We start from the raw sequence: 12703 nt of genomic DNA, 5'->3' as shown, positions 1-12703 counted from the left end.
CAGCAGCTTCTTCCACGGTAAATGACAGGGTCACGAGTGCAAATGTGTGTTTATTACCTTCCTTTTATTGTGATCAAGTACCATTACCAAATGCACTTAAGGAAGAGTGGGGTTTTAATTTAGGTTAGGGCATAGGGATAAAAGTCCATCATTGCAGGGCAGATACATAGCAACAAGAAGTAGGCATGGTAGCAGGAGCAGAAAGCTGATAAATCACAGCTTAAACACAGCATGAAGCAAGGAGAGTGAATTTTAAGTGTCATAGATGTTATAATTATCTTCTATGGCTGTGAAAAAGCACCATGACCAGAGATACTCACAAAGGATTTAATCAAAGAAGAAAGGGCCTGGCTTGTACTTTCCGAGGATAAGTGCATGAACATCATGATGGAGAATACAGAAACAGGAAGGCAGGCATAGCACTGGAGTTGTAGCTGGGAGCTTACATCATATCCACAAGTTAGAGACACAGGAGAGGGGAAGATGAGAAAGAGAAAAGAATGTAATCAAGGGAGACATACACAACTAAATAGCATGCAATTTTGAAACTTCATAGCCCGTCCTAAATGTCATGTCTTTTTCAATATGGCCACACCTGCCAATCCTTACCAAACAGTTCCACCAACTGGGACCAAGTATTCAAAAATATGAATCTATGGGGGGCCATTCTCATTCAAACCACCACACAAGACTTTAACTCTCGAACCCATTCTCCAGTGACAGTGACATACTTCCTTCCTGTAACCTCTCTAAACAAACTGTAGACCAGGTGCTCAAATACCTGGGTTGACATGGGAGAGTTCTTCAAATTTCATAGTTGATAACAAAAGTGTAATCAGAAGAAAAGCTGGTTTCTGAAAACCTTTTATGAAGTTCTACTGACTCATCCCCCATTCTAAATAAATCATCTGGTCAACCCATAAAGACTTCCTGTCAAGAAAACACCCAGGGAACAGGACATGCCACTCAACACTCAAGTACAAGACAGGGCATTGGTGTACTCCTCTACAGCTACCACCCACCCTGCTGTGAAGAAACATCTAGAACTAAAATATCAGACTATAGAACCTCCCCTTCCTAGAACTGCAATATGCTGTCTGTCTTAAAAATAAGCAAAAACACAAAAACATGGTGTGAGTTATTGAGTGTTTTCTTCCTTGATCACTGGTGTAAGCCATCTGTCACATCCTTCTAGGTGGACCTCAGCCTATAACTCCCTTTCTACATTGTTTTGCCACACACCCACACAGTGGTACCTCAAGGCACCTGCCTACCCATGCTTTGTGACTACCCAGCCTAGTCTCTCTATTAGGGTTTGAATCTACAATATCCCCATAGGCTGAAAGATGTTTGTTTCTAGTTTACATTTTTTTCAAGCTTGTGGCATATTTACAAAGTGGGATTAAACTGACAGATGGGTCTTGTTTGTTCCCTGTTTTGCCTACTGTGAACTGACTCATGAAGATGTAATACTCACTGTAACAGGCTCCTTGGATGTTACTACTTTGTTGCCCTTTCTCTGCATGATGGACTGAGATACCTCTAAATCTATGAGCCAATATAACTCTCCCCACCTCAGGCTGTTTGATGTAGATACTTTGGTCACAGCAAGTCTTGCATGACTAATACAGAAACTGTAGCAGAGAAGTGGAGTTGTTGCTGTGGCTAAACTTGAATGCATAAATCTCAAGGCTCTGTAACATTTCTGGTGGAGAGACATGGGGTAGAAATGCCAGAGAGCACTTTAATCTGATCGACTGTTCCTGGGAGTTTGAGAAAATGGAATGTTTATGGAAATGAGAGTAGTGGTGATGTTCATAAGGTTTCAGATGGGAAGCAGATTACAGGTCAATTATGTTCTATTCAGAGAAAGACTGTACCTGCATCCTGACAGTGTCCTGAAATTTTATGGAGGCTGAACTCAAAAGTAATGGGCTACTTTATTTGACAGAGGGAGTTCCAAGAGAGCATAGCATCATACCATAATGCTCCCCATAGCTCCACATGTTGTATCTTAATTCTAGTTATATTATCTGGCTGCAAGGACCTCGGGCAAACCTTCCCATCCCCCTGCCACCTGAACCAATGTGGCTAATGTCTTGGGCTGTGGCACCTCTACTCTGGGCTTCAGCTTCCTTCAGCAGATGTCTTCCAACATTTTTCTGTGTTCGTGGCAGCTGAGGTTCTGACTTGAAGTTACAAGCATGATTTACTGAACGGTTCCCTGCAGGGACTCTGACCCTATAAATGTAGGCTGTTATCAGATATCAAGTATCAATACATGTGATTCATGGTTTCTGTCTCCCTAGTGAGAAGTTATTGCTAAAATACTGTCTTGTTTTAGCTAGTAAAGCCCTAACCTCAAGGATACAAATGATACCTCATCATTCACACTTTTCTTGTTATCTGATGATATTGACACAGAAACACAGAAAGTGGAGAAGAATCACACAGCAATCAGGGATATTGCGCTAAGCCTAGAATTTCATGGGGATCACTTCATAGCTGCGACTCAAATGAACTTCTATTACGTACATTTGGTGGTGTTCCTGTGTAGTCCACCCCCAAACTGATGGAATGTTGTTGTATGTGATGGCTCATCTCTGTTGTCAGTTTGATCAGCTTGGCAGCTATCAAAGAGACAAGTAAAGAATACCTCTGGGCACTTTAGTAAGTGTGTTTTCAGAGAAGATTGACATGGAGACAAAACATGATAGAAAAAAAAAAAAAAACCCATCCAAGTGTGTGGGTGGCAATCAAGTAAGCGGGGTGTCTCAGTGGAGTCACTGTGGGAAAAAGAGGAAAGATATGGGGACATTTTCTCCATGTCTTCAGTGCCAGGGTGTGAGCTGCTTGTTCTTGCATATTCTACCCAAGACCACACATAAAAATCTTTAAATCTGTGAACTCTCAAAACTTGTCTCTCTTAATTTCCTCTCTCAAACATTATGTCACGGTGATGAGGGTTTTGTTGATACATTGCATGACTGAGCACAGCCAATGTCTTGTGGTCAAGGTTGAGAACAGTGAAGGTCAGTGAGTACGCATGAGGACATGCCCCTTAAGCTCTCCTTGGAATTCCAATGCTGTGCTGGAGGAAACCTGACCATCAACATGGAAGAGGACCAGTGTTCCACTCTGACAGAACGGAGACCCTAACATCAAGTGAACGATCCAGCTTGAGTGCTCACCTCTGTGACGTGCTCAGATGTCTGATCAGCGTGGAATGGCTTCTTCATGCACCTCCAGTTACCACCCAAGGCTTGTATATCCTCCAAAGGGCTGCAGCTCTGCAACCACAAATGCCAGGCACTCTGCTCTCCCTGGTCCCTTCGCTGCTGCTATATTTGTCAATCATACTTGGTTCTTCTTTAATCTGCTTCTCTGTAGTTTAGATTGATAACACCCAGAGTACCTACCTCTTCATGTCTTCCATGAAGCCTTTCACATGTCCTAGGCATGTCTTTTATTATTATTATTATTATTATTTGAGATCGTTCAGCTTGTAACACGGTGTTCTTATAAAGTACAAGTATCACAAAAAGCAATGAGCCACAAAGAAAATTACAGGGCTGAGCTAGACTTATTAAAGCAGAACACAGTGGGCAAAAGAGCAATACAGACACAACCTCTCTCGATTACAGAGACCTGAAGACATGACTGGCACCCAGCTCACAGGATGATATGCTGTGTTTCCTGCGGTAGCAATAAGCAAGTGCATGTTATCTAGAGGTCTCCAGTTATGTAAGGCATTTCCTAAGGACAAAGAGAAATAATAGACAAAAAGAGGTGACAGAAAGAGAAAGGATAAATTCAGATAGATGATGAAGAGGTAAATAACAATAGATATGCAAGTAGATAATGATGGACAAGTGGGTAGATGATATATAAATATAGATAAATGGTAGATAGTTTATAGAAAGATAAACGATGAATACATGCTAGATGGATAACACACACACACACACACACACACACACACACACAGTAATGGTTTATATGTGCTTGGGCCAGGGAGTGATGCTATTAGGAGGTGTGGCCTTGTTAGAGTAGGTGTGTCACTGTGGGCATGGGCTCTAATACTCTGGTTCTAGCTGCCTGGAAGTTAATCTTCTCTTAGAGTTGTGCAGATGAAGATACATGCCTTTCTGAAGGCTGCCACATGCCAATTTGATGGTAATAGGCTAAATCTCTGAACCTGTAAGCCAGTTCCAATTTAAATGTTGTCCTTATAAGAGTTGCCTTGGTCATAGTGACTGTTCACACCAGTAAAACCCTAATTAAGATGTGTGTGTGTGTGTGTGTGTGTGTGTGTGTGTGTGTGTGTCGTACTGCATGCTATTTTGAAAAACACATTTTAAGGTTAAATGAAAATAAAATTAACACTTGAACATTAACACATTAGTCTGAGGACCAGGGAAGGTGGAAGCTGATTTTCCCAGGGAGAACACAGGACACTAGATAGAAGAAATCCTTCCCCCCCCCTTTATTGGATATTCTCAGTATTTACATTTCAGATGTTATCCCCTTTCCACCAATCTTATCCTCCTCCCCCTCCCATTGCCTTCATGAAGATGCTTCCTCTCTCAACCTCCCTCTCCCAGCTCAGAGCCTTGGCATTCCCCTATACTGGTAAAAAGAGCCTTCGCTGGACCAAAGTCCTCTCCTCTCATTGATGCCAGAGAATGATATCCGAAGAAATCCTTTCTAAGTGCACCCCTAAGTGACTGGCCTCTATGCTGTACTCCACTGAGCCCTCACTGTCTCTGTAGCAGGCTCAGCCCAGTGCCTGTCCTAAGGGTGTGAAAACAGGTCCATACAATAGAATTTTGTCTTGGGAGCTCCTCCCTGCTCACCATGCATCCTGGCATCCAGGTAGAACTGTAGGGAACTTGAGATGGGAAGGTGGGAACCCAACAGGAAACCGCACCATGGGCTGGCTATTTGTTCCTAGTGCCCTTCTGGTTCTGTGTGTAGCAGGCGTGGCACCATTTTGGCAGCCAGTACACTTACGTCTCTTCTCACCCCTGCAGAGCTCAACTGGAGCCCTTTCTTCTGCCTTTGCTCCTGAAAGGGGTTCTGGTTTTAGAAGGATCTTCAGCTTAGGTAGAAAATAAAAATGGGGATGCTGCCAACTGCTCTCAGAACTAATTATTTCTATTATGGCTTAACAATGCCGCCTGACCCAAACATATGGAGTGGCTCTGAGTTCTATTTGGTATTATTAAATTAATACATGTTACCCTGATGATAATTGTGATTCCTTTGCATTATTTAACAGATAAAGCATACTTCAGTGAGTTAAAAAAACAAAAAACAAAAGAAAAGAAAAGCATGAGTAGGTGGCGTAGATTTTTAACAGGACTTTGAAATCAAATTTTGTCACAATCATCAGGAAAATGTTTAACAGAAATTATTAGATTCGAAAACTTAACACACTCAGGGCAGTGAAGTCCCACGCACAGAATGGTTGGAGCTACATTCCAGTACCATTCTGAGACCCTGGAGTAGTTTGAATGTGAGAACACGCAACTGAGGTTCCCAGTTGATGGCGCTACTTGGGGAGGCCGTGGAACCTTTACCAGATGTAGCCTTGCTGGAGGAAGTGTGCTAACAGCGGTAGAAGTTTGAGAGTTTAAATTCTCTGTGTTACCTGATTGTGGTTGAAGACTTGATCTCTTAGCTTTTGCCTCTGCCTCCCATGCCTGCTCTTGGCTTCCATTCCTCCCTCTCATGGTGGACTCTTATCCTATGGAACTGTAAGCCCAAGTAAACTCCTCCATAAGTTGCACTCAGACGAGGTGTTTTATCGCAGCACAGAAAAGTCACTAGCACTGATCCTAGCTAGGTTGATCCGCGTCTCTTCCTTGTCCTGCCCACTGTGATATAAGAATGCTTCCCGCTCCTCTTTGTTGGCACAGACTTCTGATTTTTGTTACAATTCGCAGGCCTCAACGACCTTGGCATATGCTCACTAAGGCCTTCCCAGTTTTAGAGGCTGGAGAGCATTTGATATTTCAATTTGAATGATCCTTGATGACATTATCACTAAACGTCCCTGGGAGAGTTACGTACAGAGTGTTCAGTGTCCTCTCAGCGACAGCTGACATTATAAACATCTTCAAGCCGAGAAAATCACTTTACCGCACTTGTTATCTTCTGCTTTGGAGGAGTTATTTTAAAACATGCATTAGGGCTGGCAAGGGGACCAATTCAGCTGGTCCAGTGCCTCCTCCCAAACTTGATGGTCTGCGTTTAGTCATTCAATCTCTGGTACCCCACATGGTGTAAGATAAAATGGAGTCACACGTGTTGTCTCCTAACCCTACGTGAAGTCCACATGCACACACTCGAGAACACACACACACTCACAAACACACACTCACATGCACACCCACCCACATACACACATACATATATACATACATTTAGATACATAAAGATAGACACACATGTGTATACACTGAATAAATAAATGTCATTTTTAAAGTATCTGAAATGTATTAGGATTTTCTGATTATGATTCTTGAATGAAGCCACATTCAGCTTCTCTAGTTTTTTTTTTTTTTTTTTTATCCTACCCTCTGAGTATCTGGTTCAGAAAGACCCAATTCAGATTTTCTTCGTGGGATGGAGTTTAGGATTTGAGTGTCTGCCCTTGGCCTGGAGCACTCTGCTACACTGATGTTAGAGTGGACATGACATTCCAGTAGATCCATCAGCTCTCATAGACTTCTGAGATCCGTGGGCCAACACCAACCCTGCTAGAAGATTCCACGTCTTTATCACTGCCTGATCTCTCTTCCACCTTCCCCTCTGCCTGCCAGGATTTACTCCATGACAAGCCTTCTGCGCTGTGGGTTGGTGCCAAGGTGATACAGGATTGGACCCTAGAGAGTGGGGCGGGGAAAAGGCTAGAAAAGCAGGAGAACAGAGAGGCAGGACTCCGGAGGAGGCAGGGTAGAAGCAGATGTGAATGTTTCTCTCAGCGCATCTCTGTATGAATAAGGTTGCTCTAAATGTCTTATAAGGGACGGAATTGTACAAGGTCATTTGACTTACCTGGGTGGGCAACTTATATTATACCAATTGGATCAGAGTACTTTGTTGTGTTCTTTAATGTGATGACTTAATTGAGTTCAGAGGGTGCAGTGGTGGAATGCACAAAGCCTGCCACAGAGTTGGGAGGAGTGTGTGCAAGACTTGGCAACAACACGCCAAGGGGAGTGAATAAAAGCAACACTCCAAGGCAGATGAAGTGGACCAAGGTGCCTAGATCAAAAGAAGCTGGTGTCTCTGAGTACTTAGAGGCAGCGTGGAGCTGCTAAGTTACAGACACCCCGCAGTGCCAGGTGGCCCACAGGAGCCAGCACTCGTGCATCCAGGACAAAAGGTTTCCAGTCTTTAATATTTACCAAAACACTGGGCGGCCCATCATAAGTCCTTGTGAAGCTGGCCAGACACTTCTGGCTGTGGCTGTGCCCTGTCCAGGGCAGTCACTGTGCTCCTCAGACCAACAGCTTCTAGTCCAGTCTTCTTGTGCCCCACTAGTGGATATCTGGAGTTTCATCTGTGTCTACCTGGTTTGCTGGTATCTCATGGCAACCACAAGACAGCCTTGTGATTTCCTGTTGTGAGACTTGGTTTTATGTCAACTGGGCATAAGCGAGAGCTGATCGAGGAAAGGGAACCTCAACTGAGAAAATGTCCCTACCACATTTGCCGGTGAAAAAGCCTTAGTGCTTTTTATTTAAAGTGATGATTGGTTTGGGAGAGCCCAGCTCTCTATGAATGGTACTATTCCTGGGGAGGTGGTCCTGAGTTGGATAAGGAAGCCAGTTGAGCCAGTCATAAGTAGCAAGTCCTTAATCCGTACCCTCCATGACTTCTGCATCAGCCCAGCCTCCAAGTTTCTGCCCTGACTTCCCTCAGTGATGGAGTTTGACCTTGTAAATGAAAATAAACTCTTATTCACCCAAGTTGCTTTGGGTCATTTGTTTAATCACAGCATTAGGAACCTAACTTCCTCAGCAGTGGGTCTCTGCTCACATGCAGCCATGGGGACCTTGAGATCCTGCACTTTCTTTAAGGTTGCCCATTGTCTGTGGAGTCAAAACATCTCTTACCAACTATGTATGAGACCTTGAATGCCTAGAAACGAGTGTGTACAATGTGGATTGCATGTGTGTTTATTATGAAGAGGAATGATAATAGTTTAGGTATCTTATCTTATTTCACTTGTTTTTGCTCTAAGCTTTTAAATGTGATTCCTAAAAAGTTTAGAATTACATATGTAGTTGGCATTGTGTTTATCTGTATACACTAATTTAGCAGATATCAAACACTCTAAAAATATCAGAAAATGACTGGCTTGCTGTTTTCTGTTTGTTTTGTTTGTTTGGGTTTTATTTTGTTTGTTTGTTTTAATTCATAACTTATCCTGAAAATCTAATCAAAAACTCAAATTGGAGAAGTCCATAGGCTCTGGGAGCAATTTAATTCTGTTGTTTAGCTAACTTGACATATCGTGAAACTGTCTTCTAAATAAATTGATGTTCATCGATAGAGATTTTCGACACTCTCACACTCAGTAGAACAGCTACTTTCTAGGAAAGGGGTGAACATGGAGACCCCGGGCTGCAAGGCTGAGAATGAGCAACAGATAAGTCCTCAGCCTGAAACAGCATGTGTATCCCATGCCCTCCAGGGAGCATCGTAGAAGGGGATGGGTAGCATATAAGAAACAGAAGATGAGAAAGAGCTGGGGAGTGCTGTGTTCTGGGCCAGGCACAAAGATTGCAGCTCTGTGCATCTGCGTATCCCAACATGGGGTCTGTACAGAAGGTCCCTCAGCAGCCAGGGAGGGATGGAGGGAGACCTCAGGGTGTTGAAATGTTGCTGAAATATTTCCTACTGGTATGTTGAGGGAGAAAGAGCCATTACCTTCAATTGTGCAGCCACTGGTGACCGCACCAAGCCCAAAGAACAGTGGTCACGCAGAGGGCCCTGATTAAACTAAAGGGGCCAAAACGTTAAACCAACAGTCTGACAAAACACTGGTGGGAGAGGGGTGAGAAGATCAGAGAGGGAGCAGACACGTGAGTAACCACAATGTGTCGTGCACATATACAATTAACACGGTGCTGCTAAATACACACACACACACACACACACATACATATACACACACATACACACACACACACACACACATACACACACACATACACACACACACACACACACACACACACACACACACACACACCATTACCTCCATCACCACCAACAGCTGGAGGAACTATATCTTAACCCTCACAATCTTCCAATACAGGCCCCTTTTCAACTCTAGCAGTATTCCCAGTCAAACTCTGGCATTCCCCAGTATTCTTAAGTACTTAGATTATGTTGGAGACAGGGAAACAACTTCAGGGTATTCTCACCTGTTAGGAGACAGTGGTTTTAATTGCCTGGGTCTCTCCCAAAGTGAAAGGCTGCCCCCAAGGCATTTAAACTCCAGTTGCTTAATGGCACTGGTTGTGTCCTTCTACCCAAGTGCTAAGGGACATGTCCCCTGGCCAGAAAAGTTTTCCAGCTGATAAAGAGCCAGGCTGCAAGAGGCCCTATCTCAAAGTTTGTGCTGGTTAGGTGTTTTGTTAACTTGACACAGGTTAGGATCATCAGGGAAGAAAAAAAAAAACATCAGTTAAGAAAATACCTCTCTCGGATTGGCCTGTTGGCATATTGTTGAGGTATTTTCTTGATTATTAATTGATATAGGAAGGCTGAACTTACTGTGAGCAATCCTCTACTTGAGCAAGTGGTCCTGGGCACTTCTCCGTGGATATAATTCAGTTTTGTCTGACTCCAGGCTCCTCCCTGAGTTCTCGCCCCGACTTCCTTCAGTGTTAAGAGTGTTAATGCACATAGACCACACAAACCCAACCCTTCCTTCTCCAGTTGCTTTTGGTTATGGGTTTTTATCACAGCAATGTAAAAACAGACCAGACCCCCTCGCTAAACCTAAGCCAAGTGTGGTAGCATACTCCCGAATATCACACTACTGGTGGCAAAGCCATATGATTTATTGGTTAATTGAAAAAATAATTTTAGCAATGGAGTTGAATGTAAATACATGGATTACTCACAATGAAACCTCCTGTGACCCATGGGGAAAGCAGGGCGCTGTATTTCCGTGAGATGACATGACATGGAGTTTGTGAAGTTTGTGTTTTTCTGCCTGCTATGAGGAGGCAGCAAGCTGCTTAGCTCTGGAGGGCCTGTGTGATTTTTTTAACTCCTTTCCACAAGCGCTTCGGGGCCCTCAGGGACTGGTGGAGGCCTCTGCCCCATGAGTCCCATGCTGTCTCCTGATTATCCCAACCGATTCAGACTCTATAACCCACAAACTTGTGAGCCAGTGACATTTACCGCGCTCCACAGCAGAGTTTTCTTGGGGTGTTCCAGGAAGCTCTGTGTCAATAGTAACAGAAGAAACATACTGGTTCCCAATATAAAATGTACTCACGTGGCCCCTCCTGAAAGGACCCATGCGCTCACAGCCTGCCATTCCATGGTGACAGAACAGCTTGCCTTGCCAGTATCCTCCTTCCTAGTACCACTCAGGATGTGGTTATTTCCCTCTACTTGCTTGTCTTCCTGCTCAGACAAGGCTCATTTTCCACTCAGCTCATACACTCTGGGCTTACACATGCCTTTTAATTTTTTCCTAGAATGCAGAAATAACATTTAATGACTTCAACCAATGGGCTCAGCTGACTGGAGCACATGAAAGGAGAAGGCTCAGATGTGCCTTCTTTGCTGTACCGAAGATATGAGCCACAGACTTTAGGCGGCTGCTACTTTGATCCCTGGTGTCACCAGGAGGACCCTCTGACAGTCCCTCTTTCTCCAGAGGAAAATTCTTTCCCCAGTTATCTTTCTAGTTTTCAGTTGGAAATCGTTTCCTGTTGCCAGATTACGAGGGCCTCACATCTCTTGTGGTGTGTTTAACCCTGATCTCATTTTTGTAAGGAGTCTTCATAGAGATGAGTCACCTACTCTCAGCCAAGATGGAGTGAGCTCCTTATCCCCATAAGAAGGTAGTCAGGGCTCTGAGTGGCTGAAAATCGCCTCTCTGGGCTCTCGTGGCTTCCTCATCATACATTTACACTTCCTGAATGGTACTAACACTGTATTTTAAGAATGCATATTACGTTTCTTCACCACACAACCCCTGGAACATAAGTTCCTTAGGGATGAAGACCTAACCAACCATTCTATCAGATGTTCTCATTGCTAGAGGCATACTCAAAATGTAGCCGATATATACCTGGGCTTCAAAAATAAATTTTCTTTGAGAAAAGTCGTTTTTGCGTAAAGAGATAAAAACTAATTTTTATGATTTCAATTTGTAATTTCTCAAACCCCGAAGGTCTAACCATGTGTGCAGCGAGCTGTACTAAAAGACTACTTCAACACATATAATCAATAGTTTTTCAGATCAGTTATCCAACTTTGGATGTTTTAGCATGGCGTTGCATCAGGTGATAGACTCTAAACTGGACACGTTCTTTGTTTGCAGAACTTCCAAACTTTGGTAAGTCAGGCTTTCTAAGAAAACAAGCCTCATACATATCACAATTCCATCCCTGGCTAATTCTCGTGCATCACAAGTATCAAAGGCAGAAGGAGAGAGACTGTAATTCCCAGAAAATCACTTGCCATGAAGCTCAAGAGTGGAGCAAAGTCACTTCCACCCAGGACCCTAAGAGGAGAGAGAAAAGCTCATTGTGCTGAATCTCAGCCAGTGCTTCCTGGAGACCGAAGTCTAGATTCTGTTTTTTCTGAATTTCATTTCAAACCGGGATGTTGAGTTCTGGAGGGCACTGCTTCTGGAAGCCTTACGAAGTAGACCAGTTTTCTGCAGGAATGCAGGCAAAAGAGCTCAGAGAAGTAGAACCCCAGAAACCCTCTGGTGGAACGCCGTGTTCTCTACCTTGACAGGGTTTTGATACACAGGTGTGTACTTGAGTTCTATGTATTTCATTTTGTATAAAATTTACATAAAAAGGAAACGTGTAAACATATATCAAAATGTTTTTACTGGGAGTATGCTAACGTGTTAACGTGTTTTGAAACTCATTTCATTGTTGGATGATGGGTGCAAGAATGGACCATGGTTAGATATGTGGAAAAAAACAGATATAATAAAATGTATAGTCAGGGCCTGAGTAGTTAGTTTATAACTATACTAAGTAAAATCTGTTTTGTTTGTCAATTGTTGCAATAAAATTTACAGAATTAGACCCCTAGCACTCCCCTTCCACTAGATTTGGCATCTTTGATATCTTTCTTTACTTCTCTTTAACTCCCAGTGCATGATGCCTGAGCTACCTCAGCAAATAATAGATAAATATTTCTTAAATTGAGGCCCCATAGAAATCTCCAAACCTTTACAGGGGATCCACAGACCATAATTATCATATAAGCATCCCACAGTGCTATCTGTGACCCCTTATAGGTACCCACGGTAGGCTTTTAGAGGTTTTAGATTTGTGGTATGTCTAGAAATTAAATGCAGCGGCCACATGTTCTAGTTTGTCTTTCCATTGCCGTGATAAAAACCATGATTAAATTCAACTTAGAAGAGAAATATAGATGGTTTGCCTCACACTTCTAGGTCATAATCCATTATTGTGGG

This window comes from Micromys minutus (assembly GCF_963924665.1).
Source record: "Micromys minutus genome assembly, chromosome: 20".
NCBI classification, from domain to species: Eukaryota; Metazoa; Chordata; class Mammalia; order Rodentia; family Muridae; genus Micromys; species Micromys minutus.
Note: the sequence above shows the minus strand (reverse complement) of the source record.